The 27754-nt window shown below is 49.2% G+C and overlaps 1 pseudogene; it reads right to left on the reverse strand.

Moving 5' to 3' along the window:
- LOC138663141 (zinc finger protein 585A-like) overlaps positions 1 to 4563 on the reverse strand; it is a 38414-nt pseudogene extending 33851 nt beyond the window's left edge.
- Between the last annotated feature and the right edge of the window lie 23191 nt (positions 4564 to 27754).

The raw sequence follows: 27754 nt of genomic DNA on the forward strand, positions 1-27754 counted from the left end.
GCAAAACAAAAGAACAGCCTTTTCTGGCACAAAGTGAAAACGTAAAGTAAAAAGTCCATACAACATACAGCGGGTCCGCCTGCTCAGGATAGTGTCCGATTCTTTAGCACAGACCAACACACAGGAGATCCACACATTCAGCTCCAGACACTGAATGAGAGGCTCGGCCTCCATTTTATCTGCCAAACTGCACCCCTGGGGTTGGAATATGCGATCAGTCATTGCGACCCATCTCTTATGACTGCTCGTAAAACCCAGCCATGGAATGGCTTAATAACTCTCTCAGCACTATATGTGTTGGAGCGTGCTTCCGAGCTCACATCACCACATCTAATAGCCGCAATGACAGATATCTCTCCTCAAGGACTCATCCAGTGGCCATCTTACACCCCCATACACAGTAGACTAAAGTTGAATGAAACAACCTAAGACTTGGCCGAAGGTTCACCTTCCAACAAGACAATGACCCCAAGTACACAGCTAAAATAACAAAGGAGTGGCTTCAGAACAACTCTGTGACCATTCTTGACTGGCCCAGCCAGAGCCCTGACCTAAACCCAATTGAGCATCTCTGGAGAGACCTGAAAATGGCTGTCCACCAACATTCACCATCCAACCTGACGGAACTGGAGAGGATCTGCAAGGAAGAATGGCTGAGGATCCCCAAATCCAGGTGTGAAAAACTTGTTGCATCATTCCCAAGAAGATTCATGGCTGTACTAGCTCAAAAGGTGCTTCTACTCAATACTGAGCAGAGGGTCTGAATACTTATGACCATGTGATATTTCAGTTTTTCTTTTTTAATACATTTTCAAAAATTTCTACATTTCTGTTTTTTTTTTATCAGTCAAGATGGGGTGCAGAGTGTACATTATTAGTGAGAAAAAAATGAACATTTTTAAATTTACGAAATGGCTGCAATGAAACAAAGAGTGAAAAATTTAATGGGGTTTCAATGCTTTCCGTACCCACTGTAATAGCGATCGAGTGGGCTACCTTTATGGATGAGACACTCCTGCTTATCCAACTATTATATGGTAAACATCTCATAGATCCTGGGTTCATTAGTATCTGCACCATGAAAGAGGCTAAAGGTACCGTCACACTCAGCGACGCTGCAGCGATATAGACAACGAGCCGATCGCTGCAGCGTCGCTGTTTAGGTCGCTGTAGAGATGTCAAACACAGCAACTCCAGAACGATGCAGGAGTGATCCAGTTGCGTAACGGCGACTCACTTATCATTCTCGCTGGTTGTTAGCTCCATGTAAAACGTTGCTGGCATCGTTGCTTTTGCTGTCAAACATGATGAATCACGCCGACCTGACGACCAAATAAAGTTCTGGACATCTAGCTCCGACCAGCGATGTCACAGCAGGATCCAGATCACTGCTGTGTGTCAAACACAACGAGATCGCTATCCAGGACGCTGCAACGTCACGGATCGTTTTTGTTCTCGTTGTAAAGTTGCTGAGTGTGACGGTACCTTAAGTGAGTATTTCTTAATTAGCTGTGAGGCTGTTGGTGGGGTGGATGGTACCATATTGTGCATGTACGGGGCAGTAGTGTGGGAATGTTAGAAAGTGGGGGAAGGCAGTACTGTGAGAACATTATACTGTGTGTGAGGGGGTATATAGCAGCTAGAAGAGTTTTCCCAATTGTTAAAACATAACCTTTACTAGTTAAATTTAAAATGGACAAACTAAACACATACAATACCAAAAAAAAGTGCTCATGACGAAAACTGTGGTAGGGAGGCATCTGTATTTTCTATTCCTGTTGGGGGTGTCCATAGTGGGGCTCACTCGGGGCCTGTCCTTGTGAGGACAGGAGTTACTGCTGGGGCATGACAGGGGTTTAGGGAAAAGGTCCCCATATCCTCTACCCCATTCTGCCACAGTGGACCCTCCCTGGACGCCACATAACCAGGGTGGGGACCCTTTCATCCATAATTGGTGAGATCAAGCCAGTTTTTTATTAGAGCACAGTTTTTGTCATAAGCACTTTTTTTTTAATTGTATGTGTTTAGTTTGTCCATTTTAAATGTAACTAGTAAAGGTTATGTTTTAACAAATGGGAAAAACTCTTCTAGCTGCTATATACTGTTTACCCTGAGAGTTGTGCAACAGTTGGTTATTCTAAGCTGTGGCTGATTATCTGTGTGTGAGGGGGATACCAGTTCTGGGGAAACATTATCCTCTGTATATGGGAACCCGCTATTGTGGGAACATTTTACTATGTAGGGGGATGGCGGTACTGTGGGAACATTATACTGTGTGTGAGGGGGATATCAGTCCTGGGGAAACATTATCCTCTGTGTATGGGAACCAGATATTGTGGGAACATTTTACTATGTAGGGGGATGGCGGTACTGTGGGAACATTATACTGTGTGTGAGGGGGATATCAGTCCTGGGGAAACATTATCCTCTGTGTATGGGAACCAGATATTGTGGGAACATTTTACTATGTAGGGGGATGGCGGTACTGTGGGAATATTATACTGTGTGTGTGCGAACCTGCTATTGTGGGAACATTATACTATGTAGGAGGATGGTGGTACTGTGGGAACATTATACTGTGTGTGGTGGGATGATGGTACTATGGAAACATCATACTGTGTGGAGAGAATGGTGGGACTGTGAGATTATACTATGAGAAGATTATACTATGTATGGGGGTATGGCGGAATTGTGGAAATATCTTTTGTGTGAGAGATGTTAGTACTGTGGAAACTTTATACTGTGTGAGGGGCATAATATATACTGCATAAGGGGTGTAAAAAGGTGTGTCATAAGAAGAACAAATCCTCAGGGCTGTGTGGCATTTGTACAAAAATACTGCCATCTGTCATCAGGAAGGGACCCTGCGGAATCAATGGGAAGAGGGAGAGTTTCAGGAAGAAAGATTCTAGAAGGTACACAAGGTCAGGTGACCTTGATGATGTAGTTTCCTGTTACTATGAAGACCATAGCCCCAAAGTCAGAACAGATTTGACGCCAAAGAAAACAATGGGGTGCCAGGGAAGAATCTGAGGTACCAGGCCACGGTAAAGTGCCCGAGGCAGCTGGTTGTGGCGGCAGAACCCAGGCGGCACCAGACGAGTCCAGACTCCATTCAATGCCAGCAAAGGCCCGAGAACCAGACCTTCGCTGGTCAAGACCTGGAGTCCAGACTATGCCTGCCACAAACAACACTAAATCGTTGTGGAGTGCAAATCAAAGAGTATGGTAGTTTTCTATCCAAGAAGCCCCTATTTTTGTCTAACGATCCGTTTTTTTATATTAGAGTCAGAAAACATATACAGATTTTTAGACTCTATCCTTGAAGGATCGGACTTAGGCCGACAGTCTTACACGTGTAGTCTCGCCCACATATTGCGACCTCCACATCATATAATTACGGTAGTCTAAAAAAGAAAACTCAGTTGGCAGGCTATATAGTCCATGAATAAATATATAATTCACCTGGACCTCCTGTACTAATATCAGTGTGTATGACTAATATCAGATGGGTCCCTGTGAAAGATCATCGAGGCCATCTACTTGCCACAAAGAAGACCCTCTCCTATAGCCATGTATCCAAACAGGCTGACAATTTGCAGGATATCGGGGTCAACTATACCAGCAGAAAACAGTCCCGGGGTGGTGTCACCTATTGATACAGCATCGTACTCTGTTAGTGCATATTCTCAAGAGTGAACCTCCCACCTCTCTCCTTATCAGGAGGGGATTACCGCGACATGAATAACTGGCATACTTTGTAACTCAGAAAGATCTCACCAGCGTGGATCGAGTCAATCACGCAACCCTTTATCGAGGTTCAGCGGTGGAAACTTTCCTTCTTTTTCCTGGCGCGTTTCGTTGTGCTCATCAGGGTATACCATGGTGCCAGTATGATCATGTCATTGAAAAGACGCTGCCGTTACGTGTCTTATGGCCTAACAGGAGAAGGCGGAGACCCCGCTATGGCCGGTGTTCACAGAGTAGAGTGTTGGCGACTATAGGAGTCAGGAAAATCACCCTTGTCAGTAACTAAAATAACATGTGGTTAGAGGCTGATATTACAGTGAGAGTGAGGCGGAGAATTCATTGTATATCTAATATTGTATATTTCACCTCGTAATCACCCTGTTCTGCATTATTCACTGTTGCCATAGTGATCACAATTCCCATTATCAGGAAATAAATAATTATATTGGTTACTTCCGCCTTGTGTTTGTCGGTGTGTTGTATCCGGTCACCTGATTACAGGGGCATAATGGGGGCATCAAATAAACTGCATAAGGGGCATTACACTGTGTGGGGGCCAGGAAAGGGGCCCTGTACTAGGAGAACAATCTGTTCCCTCACTTCCTGTCCTCCATAGTTGGGTCGTATGTATCTATTACAGGAAACCGAACAAAAATGTTATGATTCTTATAAAGTGGTGACAACGACACCAAAAGAGTCTTAAAGCAGAAGGGGTTAATGTCCCCCGCGCTCAGTAATGGGGAATCTCCACTTACCTCCACCTGCAGAGCCGCACTCCACATATGTGGCGGTAGCATCTAGATTGGAGTTGATTTCTTGAGGGGGAGGAGTGATTCCTTGAAGTCCTGATGTCACCGGAAGGGGCGGGGCCTCCTTTATTGACGAGCCGATAGCAAGGGAGGAAGCTGGTGCTGGAGAAGAGACGAGGGAAATGAGAGGCTGAACCATGGAGCAGTGTGGAGAGGACCGGGGGGGCCGCAGCATGGAGGTGAGAGGACCGAGGGGCTGCAGTGTGGAGCCGTGTGAGGAGAGGACCGAGGGGGCTGCAGTGTGGAGCCGTGTGAGGAGAGGACCGAGGGGCTGCAGTGTGGAGCCGTGTGAGGAGAGGACCGAGTGGCTGCAGTGTGGAGCCGTGTGAGGAGAGGACCGAGGGGCTGCAGTGTGGAGCCGTGTGAGGAGAGGACCGAGGGGCTGCAGTGTGGAGCCGTGTGAGGAGAGGACCGAGGGGCTGCAGTGTGGAGCCGTGTGAGGAGAGGACCGAGGGGGCTGCAGTGTGGAGCCGTGTGAGGAGAGGACCGAGGGGCTGCAGTGTGGAGCCGTGTGAGGAGAGGACCGAGGGGCTGCAGTGTGGAGCCGCGTGAGGAGAGGACCGAGGGGCTGCAGTGTGGAGCCGTGTGAGGAGAGGACCGGGGGGCTGCAGTGTGGAGCCGTGTGAGGAGAGGACTGAGGGGCTGCAGCGTGGAGCTGTGTGAGGAGGGGGCTGTAGTGTGGAGAGGACCGAGGGGCTGCAGTGTGGAGCCGTGTGAGGAGAGGACCGAGGGGCTGCAGTGTGGAGCCGTGTGAGGAGAGGACCGAGGGGCTGCAGTGTGGAGAGGACCGAGGGGTTGCAGTGTGGAGCCGTGTGAGGAGAGGACCGAGGGGCTGCAGTGAGGAGAGGACTGGGGGGCCGCAGCATGGATGGAGCCGTGTGAGGAGAGGACCGGGGGGGGGGGCTGCAGTGTGGAGAGGACCGAGGGGCTGCAGTGTGGAGCCGTGTGAGGAGAGGACCGAGGGGCTGCAGTGTGGAGCCATGTGAGGAGAGGACCGGGGGGCTGCAGTGAGGAGAGGACTGGGGGGCTGAAGCATGGAGCCGTGTGAGGAGAGGACCGAGGGACTGCAGTGTGGAGCCGTGTGAGGAGAGGACCGAGGGGCTGCAGCGTGGAGCCGTGTGAGGAGAGGACTGAGGGGCCGCAGCATGGAGCCGTGTGAGGAGAGGATCGGGGGGGCTGCAGTGTGGAGAGGACCGAGGGGCTGCAGTGTGGAGCCGTCTGAGGAGAGGACCGAGGGGCTGCAGCGTGGAGCCGTGTGAGGAGAGGACCGGGGGGCTGCAGCGTGGAGCCGTGTGAGGAGAGGACCGAGGGGCTGCAGCGTGGAGCCGTGTGAGGAGAGGATCGGGGGGCTGCAGCGTGGAGCCGTGTGAGGAGAGGACCGAGGGGCTGCAGCGTGGAGCCGTGTGAGGAGAGGACCGGGGGGCTGCAGCGTGGAGCCGTGTGAGGAGAGGACCGGGGGGCCGCAGCGTGGAGCCGTGTGAGGAGAGGACCGGGGGGCCGCAGCATGGAGCCATGTGAGGAGAGGACCGAGGGGCTGCAGCATGGAGCCGTGTGAGGAGAGGACCGGGGGGCTGCAGCGTGGAGCCGTGTGAGGAGAGGATGGGGGGGGGGGCCGCAGTGTGGAGCCGTGTGAGGAGAGGACCGAGGGGCCGCAGTGTGAGGAGAGGACCGGGGGGCTGCAGCGTGGAGCCGTGTGAGGAGAGGACCGGGGGGCTGCAGCGTGGAGCCGTGTGAGGAGAGGACCGAGGGGCTGCAGTGAGGAGAGGATCGGGGGGCCGCAGCATGGAGCCGTGTGAGGAGAGGACCGGGGGGCTGCAGCGTGGAGCCGTGTGAGGAGAGGACCGGGGGGCTGCAGCATGGAGCAGTGTGGAGAGGACCGGGGGGCCGCAGCATGGAGCCGTGTGAGGAGAGGACCGAGGGGCTGCAGTGTGGAGCCGTGTGAGGAGAGGACCGAGGGGCTGCAGTGTGGAGCCGTGTGAGGAGAGGACCGAGGGGCTGCAGTGTGGAGCCGTGTGAGGAGAGGACCGAGGGGCTGCAGTGTGGAGCAGTGTGAGGAGAGGACCGGGGGACGAGCGTGGAGCCGTGTGAGGAGAGGACTGGGGGGCTGCAGCGTTGAGCCGTGTGAGGAGAGGTCCGGGGGGCTGCAGCGTGGAGCCGTGTGAGGAGAGGACCGGGGGGCTGCAGCGTGGAGCCGTGTGAGGAGAGGACCGGGGGGCTGCAGCGTGGAGCCGTGTGAGGAGAGGACCGGGGGGCTGCAGCGTGGAGCCGTGTGAGGAGAGGACCGGGGGGCTGCAGCGTGGAGCCGTGTGAGGAGAGGACCGGGGGGCTGCAGCGTGGAGCCGTGTGAGAGGACCGGGGGGCTGCAGCGTGGAGCCGTGTGAGGAGAGGACCGGGGGGCTGCAGCGTGGAGCCGTGTGAGGAGAGTATCGAGGGGCTGCACTATGGAGCCTTGTGAGGAGAGGACTGAGGGGCCGCAGCGTGGAGCCATGTGTAGAGGACCGAGGGGCTGCAGCATGGAGCATTGTGAGAAGAGGACCGAGGGGCTGCACTATGGAGCCGTGTGAAGAGAGGACCGAGGGGCCGCAGCATGGTGCAGTGTGAGGAGAGGACTGTGGGGCCGCACCATGGAGCTGTGTGAGGAGAGGACTCGGGCGGCACCATGGAGCCTTGTACAAGGGAATGTGGATGCAGGAATCAGTTTGAGTGCTCTGAGGTTGTAATTTGCTGTGAGAAAGCATGGGGTATGTAGAGGGGCATCCAGGGGGTTGGTGTGATGGGTCTTGTAGAGGGGCATCCAGGGGGCTGTTGTGAGGAGGCATGGGGTATGTAGAGGGGGCATGGGGCATCCAGGGTGCTGTGTGGATGGTGTGAGGGGGCATAGGGTATGTAGAGGGGCATCCAGGGGGCTGGTGTGAGGGGGCATGGGGTATGTAGAGGAGCATCCAGGGTGCCTTGTGGCTGTTGTGAGGAGGCATGGGGTATGTAGAGGGGCATCCAGGGGGCTGGTGTGAGGGGGCATGGGGTATGTAGAGGGGCATCCAGGGGGCTGGTGTGAGGGGGCATGGGGTATGTAGAGGGGTATCCAGGGCGCCTTGTGGCTGTTGTGAGGGGGCATGGGATATGTAGAGGGGCGTCCAGGGGGCATGGGGTATGTAGAGGGGCATCCAGGGTGCCTTGTGGCTGTTGTGAGGAGGCATGGGGTATGTAGAGGGGCATCCAGGGGGCTGGTGTGAGGGGGCATGGGATATGTAGAGGGGCGTCCAGGGGGCATGGGGTATGTAGAGTGGCATCCAGGGTGCCTTGTGGCTGTTGTGAGGAGGCATGGGGTATGTAGAGGGGCATCCAGGGTGCCTTGTGGCTGTTGTGAGGAGGCATGGGGTATTTAGAGGGGCATCCAGGGTGCCTTGTGGCTGGTGTGAGGGGGCATGGGGTATGTAGAGGGGCATCCAGGGGGCTGGTGTGAGGGGGCATGGGGTATGTAGAGGGGTATCCAGGGCGCCTTGTGGCTGTTGTGAGGGGGCATGGATATGTAGAGGGGCGTCCAGGGGGCTGGTGTGATGGGGTATGTAGAGGGGCATCCAGGGTGCCTTGTGGCTGTTGTGAGGGGGCATGGGGTTTGTAGGTATGTGCACACGTTGCATATCTGCCTGTGGAATTTTCTGTGCAGATTCTGCATCTCTTGGCAGAAAAATCTGTGCAGATTTGATGCTGATTTTCATGTGGCTTTGTGTGCATTTTAATAAAGATCTATTATTTAACCAAAAAAAAAAAAGAATTGTGATGTCATTTCTTGTTCAACCTTTTCCTTTATATACTCCATTGAAGAATAATGTTTACACACACATAGATAATAGATAAATCTATAGATAGATATATAGATAATACCAAGCCCGGTGCTTAGTAATGAACATAATAAAATGGTACATAGAGAGTTAATCCGACCTGTGCCAATCCGACCTATGACGCCTATGTGGCGTCATAGCAGGATCGCGTTCCTGCAGATCGGGTGAAAGGGTTAACTGAAAATTGGTGAAATATTACAATCCAGCCATGGCCGATGCTGCAATATTATCGGCCACGGCTGGAGACCCCGATCTGCCTGCCCCCTCCACTGACTGACAGCGGCGATCCGCCGCCATCAGTCTTCTCTCTGCCTGCGCCCTCCCGCAGTCCGTTTCCACCCCCCAATACTTACCAAGTCCCGGTGTCCCTCTGGGTGTCCGTCCGTCTTCTCCATGGGCGCCGCCATCTTCCAAAAGGGCAGGCACATGTGCAGTGCGCCCACCGAATCGGCCGGCAGATTCATTCCAGGTACATTTTGATCACTGTGATACAACCTATCACAGTGATCAAAATAAAAAAAATTATAAGTAACCCCCCCCCCCCCCCCCCTTTATCACCCCCATAGGTAGGCAAAATGATAAAATAAAGAAAATACCGGGCAGAAACACTGCGTTGTATGTTCCGCAGCATGTCAATTCATTGTGCGGATTCCGCAGCGTTTTACACCTGTTCGTCAATAGGAATCTGCAGGTGAAAGGCGCACAGAAAACATTGTAAATCCACAAGTAAAATGCAGTGCGTTTTGCCTGCGGATTTTTCAAAAACTGTGCGGATCCGCAATGTGGGCACTTAGGGTTAGGATTGGAACTAGAGTTAGGGTTGGAGTTAGGGTTAGGCTTGTGGTTAGGGTTAGGGGTGTGTTAGGGTTATGGTTGGTATTAGGGTTAGGGGTGTGTTAGGTTTGGGATTAGGGTTACGGGTGTGTTGGGGTTAGTGTTGGAGTTAGAATTGACGGGTTTCCACTGTTTAGGCACATCAGGGGCTCTCCAAACGCGACATGGCGCCACCATTGATTCCAGCCAATCTTGCATTCAAAAAGTCAAATGGTGCTCCCTCCCTTCCGAGCTCCGATGTGCGCCCAAACAGTGGTTTACCCAAACATGGGGCATACACCCACTACCCCTCTTAGCTCCTCAACCCTGCTCCTTAAAAACCAGCTTCTCCACCATGACAGAAGATCAGCTCTCCACCCTCCTTTCAAGATCACACCTCACCACCTGCACGCTTGACCCGCTCCCATCCCACCTCATCCCTAACCTTTCCACGGTCTTCATCCCAACCCTAACGCACCTCTTCAACCTCTCACTCACAACAGGTGTCTTTCCCTCATCCTTCAAGCATGCCAAGATCACACCCATCCTCAAAAAGCCCTCCCTCGACCCATCCTCTGTGTCTAGCTATCGCCCGATATCTCTTCTCCCTTATGCCTCCAAATTGCTGGAGCAACACGTCCATCTTGAACTGTCCTCCCACTTCTCCTCCTGCTCCCTCTTTGATCGGTTACAATCCGGCTTCCGTTCCCATCACTCAACTGAAACTGCCCTAACTAAAGTCACCAATGACCTACTAACTGCCAGGAGCAAGCAACACTACTCTGTCCTCCTTCTCCTGGGCCTGTCTTCCGCCTTTGACACTGTAGACCACTCCCTTTTGCTACAAATCCTCTCATCTCTTGGCATCACAGACTTGGCCCTTTCCTGGATCTCGTCATATCTGACAGACCGAACATTCAGTGTCTCCCTCCCCCACACCACCTCCTCACTTTGCCCCTTGTCAGTCGGTGTTCCTCAAGGCTCTGTTCTAGGACCCCTACTCTTCTCCATCTACACTTTTGGCCTGGGACAGCTCATAGAATCCCACGGTTTGCAGTACCATCTTTACGCTGATGACACGCAGATCTACCTCTCCGGACCTGACCTCTCCTCCTTGCTTACCAAAATCCCGCACTGTCTGCCATTTCAGCCTTCTTTTCTGCTCGCTTTCTACAACTGAACATGGACAAAACAGAATTCATCATCTTTCCCCCATCTCACTCTACCCCTCCACCAGACCTATCCATCAATGTCAATGGCTGCTCACTATCCCCAGTCCCACACGCCTGGTGCCTCGGGGTGATCCTCGACTCTGCCCTCTCTTTCAAGCCACATATCCAAGCCCTTGCCTCCTCCTGTCGTCTCAAACTCAAAAATATTTCCTGGATCCGTGCTTTCCTTGACCGCAACACTGCAAAAACGCTAGTGCATGCCCTTATCTCCCGCCTCGACTACTGCAACCTCCTACTCTCTGGACTCCCCTCTAGCACTCTGGCACCACTCCAATCCATCCTACACTCTGCTGCCCGACTAATCCACCTGTCCCGCCGCTATTCCCCAGCCTCTCCCCTGTGTCAAGCCCTTCACTGGCTTCCTATCGCCCAGAGACTCCAGTTCAAAACCCTCACACTGACATACAAAGCCATCCACAACCTGTCTCCTCCATACATCTGTGACATGGTCTCCGGGTACCTACCTACACGCAACCTCCGATCCTCCCAAGACCTCCTTCTCTACTCCCCTCTCATCTTCCCATAACCGCATCCAAGAATTCTCCCGTTCTTCCCCCATACTCTGGAACTCTCTACCCCAACACATCAGACTCTCGCCTACCATAGAAACCTTCAAAAAGAACCTGAAGACTCATCTCTTCCGACAAGCCTACAGCCTGCAGTGATCCTCAACCTACTGAACAGCCGCACAGCCAGCTCTTCCCTCTCCTAGTGTATCCTCACCCACCCCCTGCAGACTGTGAGCCCTCGCGGGCAGGGTCCTCCCTCCTTATGTATTCGTGTGCCGTGTTATCTGCTCATGTTTAATGTATTTGTCTATATAATTGCCCCGTATTCACATGTAAAGCGCCATGGAATAAATGGCGCTATAAAAATGTATAATAATAATAAGTGTACTCAGGAAAAATTGCACAACAACTTTGGGGGTCTAATTTCTCCTGATACCCTTGTGAAGAAAAAAAATAGACTAAAATTACTTTTGTGGGGAAAAAAGATTTTCTATTTTCACGGCTCTGCGTTATAAACTGTAGTGAAATACTTTGGGCTTAATAGTGCTCTCCACACATCTAGATAAGCTCTTTGGGGGTCTAGTTTCCAAAATGGGGTCACTTGTGGGGGGTTTCTACTGTTTAGATACATCAGGAGCTCTGCAATTCTGCATTGAAAAAGTCAAACGGTGCTCCTCTTCCAAGCGACGCCGTGCACCCAAACAGCGGTTTACCCCCACATATAGGGTATCGACGTACTCAGGAAAAATTGCACAACCACTTTCGTGGTCTAATTTCTCCTGTTACCCTTGTTAAAATAAGAATTTGTGGGCGAAAAGATCATTTTTGTGTAAAAAAATACGATTTTTTATTTTCACGCCTCTACGTTATAAACTTCTGTGAAGCACTTGGGGGCTCAAAGTGCTCACCACACATCAAAATAAGTTCCGTAAGGGGTCTAGTTTCCAAAATGGTGTCACTTGTGGGGGGTTTCCACTAGAGTTCAGCTACTTTTACTTTTTTAGGATCGAGTCGGGTTTTGCGGAACCTTACTTTGTCAAAAGTCAGGTCGGGTGAAATCGGCCGATTATTTCGAAAAGTCGGGGGCCGATCGAAACATGAAACCCAAGCCAAGTCAATGGGGAATCAAAGTCGGCAGTGAGTGGAGGACAGGAAAACACCTACAGTGCCCATTTTAATGCCAAAAACATCAATTCTTATTACTGAAGCTTGTCAATCTTAATTTACTTTATAATAATAATTAGGCATTGAAAACGGGGTCATTTGGCTAAAGTTGTGGGGGTAGGGCTGGCTCAAGATGTTCGTGGGCCCAGGAAGCGCGGAATACGTCACGGCGGTGGAGCAGGGAGAGGTAAGTATTTTAACTTTGCAAGTGCTGTGATCCAGAGCAAGCAGGGGGGCCCACTAGTTGGCACTGGCACAGGGCCCCTCATAGTACGGCAGTGTGTTTGACGGGCGGCACCTCCCACTGTCAGATACACTTTTGTGTACTATGAGGGGCCCTGTGCCAGTGCCAACAAGTATGCCCCCCCCCCACACCTGATGAAGGAATCTGCACTTTCATCTGCACCTTCCTCTTTGTCCCCGTGTAAGGTGGTATAGTATGCGGGAAGGGGAACCTGACTTTCAGCAGGGTCAGATTCTGGCTGTGTAGAGTGCAAGGGGAATGTTGTGGTCTTTGTCAATGTACCAGCAGACTCATCTAGCAGTGGCTGGCCAATGGGCAGGACGAGGAGGAAACAGATATAGGCCCAAATAAGAAAGTAGGCTAAATCCAGTTCAAAATTGGCAACAGGACTAAACAGGTGGCATTGCTTTGCTCAGCGGAGGACAACTTTAATGAGGGCCAGACACAGGCCCAAAAAAGTAGGCTAAATGCAGTACAAAATCTGTAACAGGACTAAACAGGCGGCATTGCTTTGTTCAGCTGTAATGAGAGGCTGACAGTTCAGTGGAGGACAGCTGTATTGAGTGGCGCAGACAGACTTAGTAGGCCTAAAATAAAAAAGGCTAAATGCAGTTCAAAATTGGTAACGGGAGTACACAGGCGACATAGCTTAGTTCAGTGGAGGACAATTGTAAGGAGTGGCACAGTCAGACTTAGTAGGCCTTAAATAAAAAAAAAGGCAAAATGCAGTTCAAAAATGGTAACAGGAGTACACAGGTGGCATAGCTTTGTTCTGTGGAGGACAGCTGTATTGAATGGCGCAGACAAAGTAGGCCCAAAATAAAAAAGTAGGCTAAATGCAGTTCAAAATTGGTAACAGGACTAAACAGGCGTCATAGCTAGGTACGGAGGTGGGCTCCTCTGCTGAGTAGCAGACAGTGGTAGTAGGCGCAAAGTATTAACTGGTCTAAATGGAGGCCAGGGCCCCTGTATATTTTAACTATCCTCTATCATTTCAACAAATTTGTATTGGCAGTGCCATTGAAGGATTTAACTGCACAGACTACACAGAAGTGGAGCAGGGAGAGGTAAGTATTGCAAGTGGTAGAGCACTTTTCGAGCTGGGGGGAACACTCTCGTGAGCGGCGGTACTGGCACAGGGCCCCTCATATTACAACAGTGTGTCTGATGTTGGTTGTGCACCACCACTGTCAGCGACACTTCATTGTACTATGAGGGACCCTGTGCCAGTGCCGTCGCCCAAGAGTGGGCGCACCCACCTGTCCAGGTAAACGGACCTCGCACGGGTGCTTGCGCCAGGTGCTGACCACGGCCCTGTGGGGGGAGTCAGCCCATTTAGGGAGGTATAAAAATGGCTTATGGTGGACTTTCAGCAGCTGCAAATGGAGGAATTGGAGCAGTCAGTAAGAGGAGGCCAAAAGCAAGACATTTTTCAGGCAAGCTACGTGTCAGCAGGAGAAGGTGGGGCAAAATAATTTGAAATCCATGATTGGTTCATTTTTATGAAGGTTAGATCATCAACATTCTGGGTAGCTAGACGAGTCCTTTTTTCAGTCAGTATTGAACCAGCAGCACTGAAGACTCTTTCTGGTAGCACATTAGCAGCTGGGCAAGCGAGTTCATGTAATGCATATTCTGCCAATTCAGGCCAGGTGTCTATTTTAGATGCCCAGTAATCAAAGGGGAAAGACCTGTGAGGGAGAACATCGATAAGGGAGGAAAAATAGTTTGTAACCATACTGGACAAATGCAGTCTCCTGTCACTTTAAATCGATGCAGCAGTACCTGTCGTGTCTGCGGTCATTGCGAAATCACTCCACAACCTGGTCATAAAACCCGTCTGTCCAACGCCATTTCTGATGTGTGCACCTCTGCCATGTTGCCCCCTACAGCTCGTGTGAGAACCATCACCGCTGCTGTGTGCTGGGAATGCCTGAACCAAATGGTCTACAAGAGTTGCTTGTTTGGCGGCCAATATTTGCTCAAGGTTCTCATGTGGCATGATATTTTGTAATTTCCCTTTATATCGTGGATCCAGTAATCGTCATTGGTCATCATTTTGATAATGCGGGGGTCCCTTTTTAGGATACGCAAGGCATAGTCAGCCATGTGGGCTAATGTTCCAGGTGTCAATTCACTGCTTGTGTTGTTGGGCGCAGCGTCGGCGACACAACCAACAACGCATGTACACAACGCAGCGTTTTGTGACGCATGCATTGTCATAAGATCTTACAGATCAGGAATTTCGGTGCAGGGAAAACGCTACAAGTAGCGTCCTCTGCGCCCTGTCTTGTGCATCTATATGACGCATGCGTCGTAAAATGCAGTACAACGCATACCGGCGCATGTCTATGCGCCCCCCATGTTAAAGATAGGGGCGCATGACGCATGCGTCGGTATGCATCGACAACGCTGCGCCCAACAACGCAAATGTGAACGTAGCCTTTCTTGCAAATCAACATCACTTGTCTCCCGCAAAAACCCTGTACCTGACCTTGCAACGCCACCAGTTTCTATTGCCCCCTGAGAAGCATCCTCCCATAAATACTCATCATCATCATCCTCCTCTTCGTCCGCCACCTCGTCCAGGAGAGTTTCCTGAGCAGACAGTGGCTGACTGTCATCAAGGCTTCCTTCCTCGGCTGCAGACGCCTGCTCTTTAATGTGCGTCAAACTTTGCATCAGCAGACGCATTAGTGGAATGCTCATGCTTATGATGGCGTCGTCTGCACTTACCAGCCATGTGCATTCCTCAAAACACTGAAGGACTTGACAGATGTCTTGTAGCTTTGGCTACTGCACACCAGACAACTCCATGTCTGCCATCCAACTGCCTGCCCGTGTATGTGTATCCTCCCACAAATAAATGACAGCACGCCTCTGTTCGCACAGCCTCTGAAGCATGTGCAGTGTGGAGTTCCACCTTGTTGCAACGTCGATTATTAGGCGGTGCTGGGGAAGCTTCAGCGATCACTGATGGTTCAGCATACGGCTGGAGTGTACGGGCGACCGGCGGATGTGCGAGCTAAGTCTTCGCACCTTCAGGAGCAGGGCTGGTAACTCCGGATAATTTTTCAGGAAGCACTGCACCACCAGGTTCAAGGTGTGAGCCAGGCAAGGTATGTGTTTCAGTTCTGAAATGGCTATGGCAGCCATGAAATTCCTTCCGTTATCTGTTATGTTTGCTAATGACAGGTGTTATGAAGGCAATCCAGAAACACAGTGTGCTTAGCGATCAGAGCGCACACAGTGATCTGACAAATACCCAAAAATACAAGAACGAGCTCTGAGACGTGGAAACTCTGTAGACTGCACACTGATCCTATCCTAAACACAGCTAAAAGCGGCTGTGGATTGCGCCTAACAACTACCTAGGCAACTCGGCACAGCCTAAGAAACTAGCTAGCCTGAAGATAGAAAAATAGGCCTGACTTGCCCCAGAGAAATTCCCCAAAGGAAAAGGCAGCCCCCCACATATAATGACTGTGAGTAAGATGAAAAGACAAAACGTAGGGATGAAATAGATTCAGCAAAGTGGGGCCCGATATTCTAGGACAGAGCGAGGATAGTAAAGCGAACTTTGCAGTCTACAAAAAACCCTAAAGCAAAACCACGCAAAGGGGGCAAAAAAAAACCCACCGTGCCGAACTAACGGCACGGTGGTACACCCCTTGCGTCTCAGAGCTTCCAGCAAAACAAAAGACAAGCTGGACAGAAAAAAAGCAACAAAAAAGAAAAAAGCACTTAGCTATACAGAGCAGCAGGTCACAGGAACAATCAGGAGAAGCTCAGATCCAACACTGAAACATTGACAAGGAGCAAGGATAGCAGCATCAGGCGGAGTTAAGTAATGAAGCAGTTAACGAGCTCACCAGAACACCTGAGGGAGGAAGCTCAGAAGCTGCAGTACCACTTGTGACCACAGGAGTGAATTCAGCCACAGAATTCACAACAGTACCCCCCCCTTGAGGAGGGGTCACCGAACCCTCACCAGAGCCCCCAGGCCGACCAGGATGAGCCGCATGAAAGGCACGAACAAGATCGGAAGCATGAACATCAGAGGCAAAAACCCAGGAATTATCTTCCTGAGCATAACCCTTCCATTTAACCAGATACTGGAGTTTCCGTCTAGAAACACGAGAATCCAAAATCTTCTCCACAATATACTCCAATTCCCCCTCCACCAAAACCGGGGCAGGAGGCTCAACAGATGGAACCATAGGTGCCACGTATCTCCGCAACAACGACCTATGGAATACATTATGTATGGAAAAGGAGTCTGGGAGGGTCAAACGAAAAGACACAGGATTGAGAACCTCAGAAATCCTATACGGACCAATAAAACGAGGTTTAAATTAAGGAGAGGAAACCTTCATAGGAATATGACGAGAAGATAACCAAACCAGATCCCCAACACGAAGTCGGGGACCCACACGGCGTCTGCGATTAGCGAAAAGTTGAGCTTTCTCCTGGGACAAGATCAAATTGTCCACTACCTGAGTCCAGATCTGCTGCAACCTATCCACCACAGAATCCACACCAGGACAGTCCGAAGACTCAACCTGTCCTGAAGAGAAACGAGGATGGAACCCAGAATTGCAAAAAAATGGAGAAACCAAGGTAGCCGAGCTGGCCCGATTATTAAGGGCGAACTCAGCCAACGGCAAAAAGGACACCCAATCATCCTGGTCTGCAGAAACAAAACATCTCAGATATGTTTCCAAGGTCTGATTGGTTCGTTCGGTCTGGCCATTAGTCTGAGGATGGAAAGCCGAGGAAAAGGATAGGTCAATGCCCATCCTACCACAAAAGGCTCGCCAGAACCTTGAAACAAACTGGGAACCTCTGTCAGAAACAATATTCTCAGGAATGCCATGCAACCGAACCACATGCTGAAAGAACAAAGGTACCAAATCAGAGGAGGAAGGCAATTTAGCCAAGGGCACCAGATGGACCATTTTAGAAAAGCGATCACAGACCACCCAAATGACTGACATCTTTTGAGAAACGGGAAGGTCAGAAATGAAATCCATCGAAATATGTGTCCAAGGCCTCTTTGGGACCGGCAAGGGCAAAAGCAACCCACTGGCACGAGAACAGCAGGGCTTAGCCCTAGCACAAATCCCACAGGACTGCACAAAAGTACGTACATCCCGTGACAGAGATGGCCACCAGAAGGATCTAGCCACTAACTCTCTGGTACCAAAGATTCCAGGATGACCAGCCAACACCGAACAATGAAGTTCAGAGATAAGTTTATTAGTCCACCTATCAGGGACGAACAGTTTCTCTGCTGGACAACGATCAGGTTTATTCGCCTGAAATTTTTGCAGCACCCGCCGCAAATCAGGGGAGATGGCAGACACAATGACTCCTTCCTTGAGGATACCCGCTGGCTCAGATAAACCCGGAGAGTCGGGCACAAAACTCCTAGACAGAGCATCCGCCTTCACATTTTTAGAGCCCGGAAGGTACGAAATCACAAAGTCGAAGCGGGCAAAAAATAACGACCAACGAGCCTGTCTAGGATTCAAGCGCTTGGCAGACTCGAGATAAGTCAAGTTCTTATGATCAGTCAATACCACAACGCGATGCTTAGCTCCTTCAAGCCAATGACGCCACTCCTCGAATGCCCACTTCATGGCCAGCAACTCTCGATTGCCCACATCATAATTTCGCTCAGCGGGCGAAAACTTCCTGGAAAAGAAAGCACATGGTTTCATCACTGAGCAATCAGAACCTCTCTGTGACAAAACTGCCCCTGCTCCAATCTCAGAAGCATCAACCTCGACCTGGAACGGAAGAGAAACATCTGGCTGACACAACACAGGGGCAGAACAAAAACGACGCTTCAACTCCTGAAAAGCTTCCACAGCAGCAGAAGACCAATTAACCAAATCAGCACCCTTCTTGGTCAAATCGGTCAATGGTTTGGCAATGCTAGAAAAATTACAGATGAAGCGACGATAAAAATTAGCAAAGCCCAGGAACTTTTGCAGACTTTTCAGAGATGTCGGCTGAATCCAATCCTGGATGGCTTGGACCTTAACTGGATCCATCTCGATAGTAGAAGGGGTAAAGATGAACCCCAAAAATGAAACTTTCTGCACACCGAAGAGACACTTTGATCCCTTCACAAACAAAGAGTTAGCACGCAGGACCTGAAAAACCATTCTGACCTGCTTCACATGAGACTCCCAATCATCTGAGAAGATCAAAATGTCATCCAAGTAAACAATCAGGAATTTATCCAGATACTCACGGAAGATGTCATGCATAAAAGATTGAAACACAGATGGAGCATTGGCAAGTCCGAACGGCATCACTAGATACTCAAAATGACCCTCGGGCGTATTGAATGCAGTTTTCCATTCATCTCCTTGCCTGATTCTCACCAGATTATACGCACCACGAAGATCTATCTTAGTGAACCAACTAGCCCCCTTAATCCGAGCAAACAAGTCAGATAACAATGGCAAGGGATACTGAAATTTAACAGTGATCTTATTAAGAAGGCGGTAATCAATACACGGTCTCAGCGAACCATCCTTCTTGGCTACAAAGAAGAACCCTGCTCCCAGTGGTGATGACGATGGGCGAATATGTCCCTTCTCCAGGGATTCCTTCACATAACTGCGCATAGCGGCGTGTTCGGGCACGGATAAATTAAATAATCGACCTTTAGGGAATTTACTACCAGGAATCAAATTGATAGCACAATCACAATCCCTATGCGGAGGTAGAGCATCGGACTTGGGCTCTTCAAATACATCCTGATAATCAGACAAGAACTCTGGGACCTCAGAAGGGGTGGATGACGAAATCGACAAAAATGGAACATCACCATGTACCCCCTGACAACCCCAGCTGGATACCGACATGGAATTCCAATCCAATACTGGATTATGGGTTTGTAGCCATGGCAACCCCAACACGACCACATCATGCAGATTATGCAACACCAGAAAGCGAATAACTTCCTGATGTGCAGGAGCCATGCACATGGTCAGCTGGGCCCAGTATTGAGGTTTATTCTTGGCCAAAGGTGTAGCATCAATTCCTCTCAATGGAATAGGACACCGCAAAGGCTCCAAGAAAAACCCACAACGTTTAGCATAATCCAAATCCATCAGATTCAGGGCAGCGCCCGAATCCACAAACGCTATGACAGAAAACGACGACAAAGAGCATATCAAGGTAATGGACAGAAGGAATTTGGACTGTACAGTACCAATGACGGCAGACCTAGCGGACCGCTTAGTGCGCTTAGGACAATCAGAAATAGCATGAGTGGAATCACCACAGTAGAAACACAGACCATTCAGACGTCTGTATTCCTGCCGTTCAACTCTAGTCATAGTCCTATCGCACTGCATAGGCTCAGGTTTAACCTCAGGCAGTACCGCCAAATGGTGCACAGATTTACGCTCGCGCAAGCGTCGACCGATCTGAATGGCCAAAGACAAAGACTCATTCAAACCAGCAGGCATAGGAAATCCCACCATGACATCCTTAAGAGCCTCAGAGAGACCCTTTCTGAACAAAGCTGCCAGCGCAGATTCATTCCACTGAGTGAGTACTGACCATTTCCTAAATTTCTGACAATATACTTCTATATCATCCTGACCCTGGCACAAAGCCAGCAAATTCTTCTCAGCCTGATCCACTGAATTAGGCTCATCGTACAGCAATCCGAGCGCCAGGAAAAACGCATCGACACTACTCAATGCAGGGTCTCCTGGCGCAAGAGAAAATGCCCAGTCTTGAGGGTCGCCGCGCAAAAAAGAAATAATAATCAAAACCTGTTGAATAGGATTACCAGAAGAATGAGGTTTCAAGGCCAGAAATAGCTTACAATTATTTTTGAAACTTAGAAACTTAGTTCTATCTCCAAAAAACAAATCAGGAATAGGAATTCTTGGTTCTAACATAGATTTCTGATCAATAGTATCTTGAATTTTTTTGTACATTTATAACGAGATTATCCATTGAAGAGCACAGACCCTGAATATCCATGTCCACACCTGTGTCCAGAATCACCCAAATGTCTAGGGGAAAACAAAAAAGTGAACACAGAGCAGAAAAAAAAAAAAAATGATGTCAGAACTTTTTCTTTCCCTCTATTGAGAATCATTAGTTTGGCTCCTTGTAAAGTTATGTTTGCTAATGACAGGTGTTATGAAGGCAATCCAGAAACACAGTGTGCTTAGCAATCAGAGCGCACACAGTGATCTGACAAATACCCAAAAATACAAGAACGAGCTCTGAGACGTGGAAACTCTGTAGACTGCACACCTGATCCTATCCTAAACACAACTAAAAGCGGCTGTGGATTGCGCCTAACAACTACCTAGGCAACTCGGCACAGCCTAAGAAACTAGCTAGCCTGAAGATAGAAAAATAGGCCTGACTTGCCCCAGAGAAATTCCCCAAAGGAAAAGGCAGCCCCCCACATATAATGACTGTGAGTAAGATGAAAAGACAAAACGTAGGGATGAAATAGATTCAGCAAAGTGGGGCCCGATATTCTAGGACAGAGCGAGGATAGTAAAGCGAACTTTGCAGTCTACAAAAAACCCTAAAGCAAAACCACGCAAAGGGGGCAAAAAAAAAACCCACCGTGCCGAACTAACAGCACGGCGGTACACCCTTTGCGTCTCAGAGCTTCCAGCAAAACAAAAGACAAGCTGGACAGAAAAAAAGCAACAAAAAAGCAAAAAGCACTTAGCTATACAGAGCAGCAGGTCACAGGAACAATCAGGAGAAGCTCAGATCCAACACTGAAACATTGACAAGGAGCAAGGATAGCAGCATCAGGCGGAGTTAAGTAATGAAGCAGTTAACGAGCTCACCAGAACACCTGAGGGAGGAAGCTCAGAAGCTGCAGTACCACTTGTGACCACAGGAGTGAATTCAGCCACAGAATTCACAACAGTTATCACTGACTACCTTGCCTGCCTCAAGATGTACACTGCCCAGCCATGAATGAGTTTCTTGCTGCAAGTACTTGGCCAGTACTTCCGTGGTGTGTCTGTTGTTGCCCAAACACTTCATTTCCAACACAGCCTGCTGACGCTTACCACTAGCTGTTCCATAATGGGACACCTCGTGTGCAACACTGGCAGCTGTGGATGGAGTGGTCGTGCGACTGCGCTCTGTGGATGAGCTTTCGCTTCTGGAGGAGGGGTGGCGAACGCCTACAGCCAACTGTTTCCTAGACCGTGGGCTAGGCCCACTATGGCTGTCCCCTGTAGACCCTTCATCCACCACATTAACCCAGTGTGCCGTGATGGACACGTAACATCCCTGGCCATGCCTACTGGTCCATGCATCTGTTCTGAGGTGCACCTTTCTACTGACTGATTGCCTCAGTGCATGGACAATGTGGTCTTTGACATGCTGGTGGAGGGCTGGGATGGCTTTTCTCGCAAAGAAGTGTTGACTGTGTAGGTCATAGCATGGTACTGCGTAGGCCATCAGGGCTTTGAAAGCTTCTCTTTCAGCCAACCGGTAGGGCATCGTCTCTAACGAGATTAGTCTAGCAATATGGGCGTTCAAACCCTGTGTCCGCGGATGAGAGGATGAGTACTTCCTTTTCCTAACGAGAGTCTCTTGTAGGGTGAGCTGGACTGTAGAGCTGCATATGGTGGAACTAGCGGGGGTGGTGGTGGACATGGCAGACTGAGAGAGGGTTGGTGATGGTATTCTTGATGTTGGCCTACATACAGTGTTTCCTACTAAGAACCTTGTGATTCTCTGACTGCTTTGGCCTTGCGATGATACCTCCACATTTGCTGCTGCTGGTGGTGTCCTAAGTGGTGGGCTTACAGTGAGGGAAGCAATATAGCGTTGCTGACTACCTTCATTCTGAGCGGGTGCACCAACGGTACGGGACGTTTGGTAGTTAGTCCAGGCTTGCAAGTGCATGCTGTTCAAATGTCTACGCATGCACATTGTATTTAAATTTTGGACATTCTTCCCTCTGCTAAAGGTCTTTGAGCATTTCTTACAGATAACTTTGCACTGATCATTCGGATCTTGGTTAAAAAATTCCCACACTGCACTCTTCCTAATATCGAATACCTGTTCAGGCATTGCACGCTGTGCTACTTTCACCGGATGGCCACGCTGCCCTAAAAGTGTTTTTGGTTTTGTCAAACATTTTTGGCCAGATACGGGCCTGCCAGATGAAAGCTGTTGTGATGTAGATGGCTGCTGCGGATCATCCTCTGCTTCAGAGCTACTGCCAGGGGCACCCTGTTCCCCCAATGGCTGCCAATCTGGGTCAACAACTGGGTCATCTATCACCTCCTCTTCAATGTCATGTGCACCTTCCTCTGTGTTACCGTGTAAGGGACGGGGCACCATAGTCTCATCAGGGTCAGATTCTAGCTCAGTATACTGCGAGGGCAATGTAGTGATCTGAGTCAATGGAACAGCAATAATAATCTAGCTGTGGCTGTGCATCTGGGCACTCCACGTCCGATTCATCTTGTAATGGGCTGTTAACAATTTCCCTCTCTAACCCATGCACGGTATGTGTAAAGAGCTCCATGGAGTAAACTGTAGTGTCGCCTGACGCATCCTTCACTTTTGCTTTGGGTGAAGGACACAAGGAAGCGACTTGTTCCTGACCGGGAGCATCCACTGTCGACTCGCTGCTTTTATATTTCGAACTTTCTGAAGAGGAGGCAAAAGAGCTAGAGTCTGAGTCAGCAAGGAAAGCCAAAACTTTTTCCTGCTGCTCCGGCTTTAAAAGCGGTTTTCCTACTTCCAGATAAGGGAGCCTTCGAGGACTTGTGTAGCCAGACGATGACGCTGGTTCAACACCTCCAGCCTTAGGTGCTATTTTGCTTTTCCCACTACCACCAGATGATGCTCCACCACCACCATCATTACCAGCTGGCAACGACAACCCACAGCCTCTTTCACCAGACTTCCTCATTTGGAAGCAAAACACCCGAAACACGTGTCCACAGGTAGGAATTGGTTGGCTGTGTAAATTTAGAAACTAATCCACAGCATTGCACACTTGGCGGTTCCAAGCGCTGTGGATTAGACTGGGGTGGAAAGAGATGATTTGCATAGCTCCGCCTACTGCAAAGGAGTCTGGGTAAACCTGCTATTCTTTGTATTATGCTGCTTGCAAGTACTTTCCGTTTCAGGAAAGCATCCACTATGTATTTCCTTTAAGTAGAGGGCTTTTCGGTCTCTTTCGTCCCGCTACATTTAGCCCAACTTGGGTCTCTCCCTAAGGTGGCTAGCATGTATGTATTGCTTACTACATATAAATAAAAGTGAACTATTCTAAATACTCCGTTATCCGTTTTTTTCTTGGCGTGATCCATACTCGGTGTTTACTTTTCTTAAAGTCCCAATAGGCAAAATCAGGCACACAAAAAAATGGCAAAAGTCGCATGCTCCTTCAGAGGTTATCAGCTGGTCTAGCTCCACCCACTCCAGAAATGTCGGAGCTGGGACTGGTTGGAATACAGTAAAAGTCAAATTCGGCAAAACTGAACAATCAGTGCTGTGTGTAATTATTTTTTTTACAAAAAGTGACAATACATACATGCATACATTTATAATTCCTATGCCACAAGATTGGAATCTAGGAGGAGCTCCCGGAATTAACTCCATTCTGGAAGTTTCAGTCATGAGCCGTCTAGATTAGATTTGATTCTATGAGGACACCACTCCAGCAACTCCATTCTAGTCATGTCAGCAATGAACTGTACAGAATAGAGGCTACAAGGAAAAACTCCGCTCACAGTTTGAAAAACTCAATTCTAGTCGCCTCAGCACCAAACTACAGAATAGAGGCCAGTCTAGACAGTTCATCATGTCCTATCCTGCTCCCACCTTCTAATGCTCGTTCTGCTACTCCTCGTTGCTGGCGACGTATCCCCAAATCCTGGCCCTCCTCAACACATCCCCACACTCATTTTGAACACCCTACCACGATCCTCTACATGTTTTCTCAATGATGATAACCTCATACCCACTCCTTCCTTGCCATCACTGAAACCTGGCTCACTACCTCTAACTCAGCCTCTCCAGCTGCACTTTCCAATGGCGGATTCCACCTCTCACACCCCTCGCCCCAGCAACAAACGCGGTGGAGGAGTTGGCTTGCTCCTGTCAGATACCTGCTCCTTTACCCCAATTCCACTACCACCCTCTGCTACTCTTCCCTTGTTTGAAGTGCGCTCCGTCTGCATCTACTTCCCCTCCAACCTCCAGCTGGCCTTCATATGCCACCCCCCAGAACGAGCCATCTCCACCTTTCTCGACCACTTCACCACCTGGCTATTTCATTTCCTTTCTGCTGACATCCTCACTATCATCATGGTCTACTTCAACATCCCCACTGATGCTTCCACCCCAGCTGCCTCTAAATGTCTATCACTCACTGCCTCCTTTGTCCTCACTCAATGGTCCTCCGTGGCCACTCACAAAGACGCTGGACCTTATCTCCACCCGCCTCTGTTCCCTTACTAATCTCAATCTCACTAACTCACCCCTCCCCCTGTCTGTCCACAACCTACTGACATTCTCTTCTCTCTCCTCTCCTAGTGTGCAACGCCTACTCCACAAACTCACTCACCCTCGCAGAAATCTAACACCTCAATTTACAATCACTCCGAGTCCCTTCTCCCTCTAACAGACAGCTTCCCTTCATGACACAGATATTGCTATCACTTTTTATAACACCACAATGACATCAACACTTGACTCGGCTGCCCCCTCATGCATAGCAAAACTCGTACAATCAACAGGCAGCCCTGGCTGACCAGCCTGACCACAGAACTGAGGCGGGCTTCCAGGGTCACTGAGCAGAAATGGAAGCGATCCCGCTCTGCCGAGCACTTCATTGCATACAAGCAGTCCCTTGCCAGCTTTAAGTCCACGCTCACACAAACTTCTCATCTCTCATATTCTCCCTGTCACACAACCCTAAACAGCTTTTCAACACTTTCAATTCTCTACTACGTCCCCCAGCACCTCCCCCCTCTCCTCATTTCTGCTGAACACTTTGCCTCTTTAAGCAGAAGATTGATACGATCAGAGAAAACTTTGGCCCGCAGCCCCCAATACCCCTCTTAGCTGCTCAACATTGTTCCTCCAAAACCAGCTTCTCCATGACAGAAGATGTGCTCTCCATCCTCCTGTCAAGATCGCATCTCAACACTTGCTCGCTTGACCCGCTCCCATCCCACCTCATCCCTAACCTCGCCACAGTCTTCATCCCAATCCTAACACACCTCTTCAATCTCTCACTCAAATTCCCCTCATCCTTCAAGCATGCCTCAATCACACCCATCCTCAAAAAGCCCTCCCTTGACCCATCCTCTGTGTTTAGCTATCACCCAATATCTCATCTCCCTTATGCCGCAAAACTACTTGAACTGCATCTCCATCTCCTTCCTCTCCTCCTGCTCCCTCTTTGTCCGGTTACAATCTGGCTTCCGACCGCATCACTCATCTGATACTGCCCTAACTAAAGTCACCAACGACCTACTAACTGCCAAGAGCAAGCGACACTACACTGTCCTCCTTCTCCTAGACCAGTGTTCTGCCTTCGATACTATCGACCATTCCCTCCTGCTACAGATTCTTTCATCTATTGGCATCACAGACTTGGCTCTATCCTGGATCTTGTCATATCAACAGGGACAACAAGGATTCGGATTCCTGGACCACGGTGTGAATTACTTGTACGATGGACTCCTCGCCAGAGACGGACTACACCTCAACAAACCAGGGAAACACACATTCGCCAGAAGACTCGCTACACTCATCAGGAGGGCGTTAAACTAGAAGAAGAGGGGACGGGAAGAAAAACATTAGACTTGAACAAAGAAGACCCAGGAAAACATACTCAGAAGGGAGGTAAGAACATTTCTAAAACAATCCACAGCGAGGAGATTGGAACAAAAAAAAATCCTCTAAACTGCATGCTCGCAAACGCCAGAAGCCTGACAAACAAGATGGAAGAACTAGAAGCAGAGATATCTACAGGTAACTTTGACATAGTGGGAATAACCGAGACATGGTTAGATGAAAGCTGTGACTGGGCAGTTAACTTACAGGGTTACAGTCTGTTTAGAAAGGATCGTAAAAATCGGAGAGGAGGGGTTTGTCTCTATGTAAAGTCTTGTCTAAAGTCCACTTTAAGGGAGGATATTAGCGAAGGAAATGAGGATGTCGAGTCCATATGGGTCGAAATTCATGGAGGGAAAAATGGTAACAAAATTCTCATTGGGGTCTGTTACAAACCCCCAAATATAACAGAAACCATGGAAAGTCTACTTCTAAAGCAGATAGATGAAGCTGCAACCCATAATGAGGTCCTGGTTATGGGGGACTTTAACTACCCGGATATTAACTGGGAAACAGAAACCTGTGAAACCCATAAAGGCAACAGGTTTCTGCTAATAACCAAGAAAAATTATCTTTCACAATTGGTGCAGAATCCAACCAGAGGAGCAGCACTTTTAGACCTAATACTATCTAATAGATCTGACAGAATAACAAATCTGCAGGTGGTTGGGCATCTAGGAAATAGCGACCACAATATTGTACAGTTTCACCTGTCTTTCACTAGGGGGACTTGTCAGGGAGTCACAAAAACACTGAACTTTAGGAAGGCAAAGTTTGACCAGCTTAGAGATGCCCTTAATCTGGTAGACTGGGACAATATCCTCAGAAATAAGAATACAGATAATAAATGGGAAATGTTTAAGAACATCCTAAATAGGCAGTGTAAGCGGTTTATACCTTGTGGGAATAAAAGGACTAGAAATAGGAAAACCCAATGTGGCTAAACAAAGAAGTAAGACAGGCAATTAACAGTAAAAAGAAAGCATTTGCACTACTAAAGCAGGATGGCACCATTGAAGCTCTAAAAAACTATAGGGAGAAAAATACTTTATCTAAAAAACTAATTAAAGCTGCCAAAAAGGAAACAGAGAAGCACATTGCTAAGGAGAGTAAAACTAATCCCAAACTGTTCTTCAACTATATCAATAGTAAAAGAATAAAAACTGAAAATGTAGGCCCCTTAAAAAATAGTGAGGAAAGAATGGTTGTAGATGACGAGGAAAAAGCTAACATATTAAACACCTTCTTCTCCACGGTATTCACGGCGGAAAATGAAATGCTAGGTGAAATCCCAAGAAACAATGAAAACCCTATATTAAGGGTCACCAATCTAACCCAAGAAGAGGTGCGGAACCGGCTAAATAGGATTAAAATAGATAAATCTCCGGGTCCGGATGGCATACACCCACGAGTACTAAGAGAACTAAGTAATGTAATAGATAAACCATTATTTCTTATTTTTAGGGACTCTATAGCGACAGGGTCTGTTCCGCAGGACTGGCGCATA

The sequence above is a fragment of the Ranitomeya imitator genome, chromosome 2 (genome assembly GCF_032444005.1).
Source record: "Ranitomeya imitator isolate aRanImi1 chromosome 2, aRanImi1.pri, whole genome shotgun sequence".
NCBI lineage: Eukaryota > Metazoa > Chordata > Amphibia > Anura > Dendrobatidae > Ranitomeya > Ranitomeya imitator.